The sequence below is a fragment of the Bison bison genome, unplaced genomic scaffold (assembly GCF_000754665.1).
Source record: "Bison bison bison isolate TAMUID 2011002044 unplaced genomic scaffold, Bison_UMD1.0 scf7180017864472, whole genome shotgun sequence".
Lineage (NCBI taxonomy): Eukaryota > Metazoa > Chordata > Mammalia > Artiodactyla > Bovidae > Bison > Bison bison.
This window is the reverse complement of record NW_011495033.1, coordinates 5,016,022-5,020,406: the sequence shown is the minus strand read 5'-3', so window position 1 is coordinate 5,020,406 and position 4,385 is coordinate 5,016,022.

Genomic DNA, 4,385 nt, shown 5'->3' with positions numbered 1-4,385 from the left:
TAAATCCCCTGACCAGGGATGGAACCCAGTCCCCTTGCATGAGAATCACCGAGTCTTAACCACTTCCAGGGAAGCCCCTACCACAAACATTTTTAAAAAGTCAATTTAGGGAATTTCCTGGTGGTCCAGTAGTTAGGGCTCCATGCTTTCACTGCTGGGGGCCCAGGTTCAATCTCTGATGGAGGAACTAAGATCCTATAAGCCACATGGCTTGGCCTCAATATAGCATTTAAAAAGTTGCATTTAAAATTTCTGCCTTCAGTTCTGTGAACAAGTCATTCCAGCAAAGGCACAGAGCATCTACCCACTTCCCCCTTTATTCTGTCCACATTCTCTAAGGTGGGGAGCGTGAGGGGGTGCAGAGCATGTGAGGGAGTGGAGGGCATGAGGGGGCTGGGAGTTGAACTGCTCTGCACTCTGCCGTGTTTCTTGGCACATAAGTTAGCCCTTCTGAGCCTCACTGCGTTCACCTATAATGCAGGCTCAGAGCTACCTCTGATGCTCTGGGCCCCAGGGAAGTAGAAGTTGCCACAGTCCAACTCCACGGCCAGGGCAGCGTGGGTTCAGAGTTAGACCCAGGCTCAAGGTAGGGGAAAGAGGCAGGAAGGAGACAAGGAAACAGGGGTGAAGACGAGCTCTCATTTCTTCTGGACTCGGGCTGTGGGTACAGGAGGTCTTCATGTCACTTGGGTCCAGGGCTTCCCGCCCTGATGCTGACCCCACCTTCTCCAAGGTCGAGTCTTCCTAGGCCTCTCCAGGCATCTCCAGCTAAACAGACCTGGGCTGTCTGGGCTGCGCCTAGCTCCCCTGAGACTGGGTAGCTCACACCTTTGGACCCGGCAATGAAAAGTTCTTCTTCATCAGCAAGAAGTGAGAATTTTGGAGAGATGAAGAAATGCAGTCCGCAGACATTCCAGGGTGGATTTAGAAGCAGAGAGAGGACTGGTTGGGCTGGGGTGGAAGTGGGAGAATGGTGGCCTTTGCAGCCTGGGATACAAACACAGGACCCAGTGAATAGGGTGTGTGTGTGTGTGTGTGTGGACCCAGTGAATAGGGTGTGTGTGTGTGTGTGTGTGTGTGGACCCAGTGAATAGGGTGTGTGTGTGTGTGTGTGTGTGTGTGTGTGAGTGTGATGGGGGACGGGATCACCTTCTGGAGCAGTCAGAGGTGGATCCCAAAGGAATCCAATGCCAGGGTGAGGTGTCCCAAATTGGGCAGCAGAACTTGAGATGCAAAGGAGACCGGTGATATGGGGACCCATCCCAGCAAGCCCAGCCTCTGGAGTCTGAGATCACACGTTCTGAACTCCTGCCGCCAGGGCTTTAGAAGTTCTCTGGAAGCTGCCGGTGACTGCCTTCTGACCCACCTGGCGCTTGAGGGACTCCTCAGATATCTGTCACATGAGTGAGCCAGGAAGGAAACAGAGATAGATGCCCTTCCCATTCACGCCCTGCCCAGGGCCACCGCTGCTCAGCAGCAAACTAGGCCACCGGCCTGACCCAGTTTCCCCGGGTGCCAGCCGAGCCCTAGGAGCCCTGGATGAGGCCAGAGCAGGCGTCCGGGGTGACTCCCAGGCGCCGCCCCGCGGCCCCGCGGCCCTCCTCTGCAGTTCCTTGGATCGGTCTGACTTTGGCCTCGGCCACGACTCTTGTGACTCATCTCCTGGAGGAGAGAGAACAAAGGGGCCTTTGTGGTCCCCGCGCTGGCCCGAGGCTGGCGCGTCCTGGGGCAGCACCGCCCCCCGGTGGCCGCGGCGCTCCGGGGTGCTGGCCCAGCTCCGACCCTGCTGGCCTTGCGATCCGGTCCGTCCAGTGATCCGGAGCCGGTCCGCCCCGGTGCAGAGGGAGGGCTGCGTTATGGGCGAAGCCTCCACAAAGGGTGGAATTGTTCGTCCAGCGCCCCGGGGAGAAGGCAAGCTCGGCCTTCAGGAACTGCTCCCCGGGGAGCCCTTTCACAGAGCGGGGCGGGGGCCACGGCCCTTCTCTAGTGAAAGCCTGGCTTGACTTCCTGCTTTCCGCCTCCCAGAGACCACGTGTCTGCTGTATTTTAAAAATAGATGCGAACATCTGCCGTTTCCCTTTTGTGAGTGGTCTATTCATATCTCTTGTCCATTTTTTTTTCCATTTTCTATTTTTTTCCTCTTACTGATTTTTAGAAAATTTCCTTCATGTTGAGTCTGTCATGTGCTGTAAATATTTTCCTAAGCTTAGAATTTGCCTCGATTTTGGTTTTGGTGATTTTTGACACATACACCCGTTACATTTTTATGTTCTCTGACTTTTTGATGTTTTGCTTTATTCTCTCCCCTGTTGCTTTCTGCTTATAGGACTGTTTCCTTCTGAGTTTCAAAGGGTTCCCTAATTTTCTTCTAGATCTCAATTTTTTTTTCCTTCTCCTTCCCACTCTCCTCCCCCCCTCCCCCGTTCCTCCTCCTCCTTTTAAATCCTAGAATTTAGCTTTTAGATCCTGGAATTTCTTTTGATATAAAGTGTGAAGAAAAGGGGAGAAGGAAATGGCAACCCACTCCAGTGTTCTTGCCTGAAGAATCCTGGGGACGGGGGAGCCTGGTGGGCTGCCGTCTATGGGGTTGCACAGGGTCAGACATGACTGAAGCAACTTAGCAGCAGTGAAGAAAAGGAGCTTCCCAGGTGGTGATAGTGGTAAAGAACTTGCCTGCCAATGCAGGAGTCAGATCCCTGGGTTGCCAAGATGCCCTGAAGGGGGACGTGGCAACCGACTCCAGTATTCTTGCCTGGAGAATCTCATGGACAGAGGAGCCTGGCAGGTTATGGTCCATAGAGTCACAAAGAATTGAAGCATGTGAAGTAAAGATGTAAGCTTATATTTTTCCCCCAAATAATTAGCTAACTTTCAAAATACCATTCATTATTCAGCCTTTCTCCTTTAGCAGAGTATTTCCTCACTTATTTGAAATACCGCCTCAATTATAAACTAAATGCTTGGGCTTGTTTCTGGCCAAGCAGAAACAAGTCAAACGGAATAGACTTCTCCAAAAAAAGAAGTCAAAAGGAATAGACTTCTTAAAAAAAAAAAAAGGCATTAGACCACTGCTCATGAACTTAGGACATATTCACATTCTTTAAGTTCCAGCTAAAAATGCAGTCTTGAGTGAGACATCCGTGAATGAAAACTGGATGGGAAATATTTCATTTAAAAGGATAAGACCGTTCTGGGGAATTCCCTGGTGGTCCAGTGGTTAGGACTCTGTGCTTTCACTTCCAAGGGTGCACCCAAATTAAAAAAATAAAAGTATAAGGACATTTTAAATTCTTATAATGCAAAACACCAAGCTCCCCTCCAGAAGGGCTAGATTAATTTATCTTCCACCGGAAGAGTATGAGAATGCCCTTACTATACTCATGCCAAGGATGAGAATTGTTTGTAAAAATAGATCCTAATTTCAAAGACAAAAATATACCACTTCATTGTTCTGTCTTAATCTGCAGTTATTTGGTGCTGGGGAACCCCTTTCAGCAGGACCACCTGGGCAGTGCTGGCAACTGCCCTATTTCCTCATCTGAGGCTCACCTGAGATCTGCCTTTGCCGCCTCTCTCTACTCCTTATGGCTAATATGACCATGATTTTTTTTTTTTAATTGAAGTGAAATTCACCTAGCATTAAATTAACCATTTAAGTGAACAAACCGTTGGCATTTATTAATAGTACATTCTCAAGGTTGTGCAACTATCACCTCTATTTAGTTCTAAAACATTTACGTCACCCCCAAAGCAGACCCATAGCAATTAAGCAATCAATGTCCATTTCTCTCTCCCCATAACCTGGCAACCACAAATATGCTTTCTGTCTCTATGGATTTAACTATTCCAGATATTTTATATAAATGGAATCATATATTATGTGACTCTTTTAGAATATTAATTATTTTTGGCTGTGCTGGGTTTTCGTTGCTGCATGGGCTTTCTCTTGTTGCGGTACACGGGCTTCTCACTGTGGTGGTTTTTCTTGTTGCAGAGCATGGGCTCTAGAGTGTGCAGTCTTCAGCAGTTGTGGCGCACAGGCTTAGCTGCCCCTCAGCATGTGGAATCTCCCCAGACCAGGGATCGAACACACATCCACTGCATTGTCAGGCGGATTCTTAACCACTGGACCACTTATGTGACTTTTTTTGTGTCTGGCTTTTTTGTCTTAGCAAAATATTTTTGAGTCTCACCCATATTGTTGTAGTGTGTATCAGTACCTTTATGGCTGAATAATATTCCATTCCAATTTGCTTATCCATTCCTCCTCTGATGGACTTTTAGGCTGCCTCCACTTTTTTAGTGGAGAAGACAATGGCACCCCACTCCAATACTCTTACCTGGAAAATCCCATGGATGGAGGAGCCTGGTAGGCTGCAGTCCAT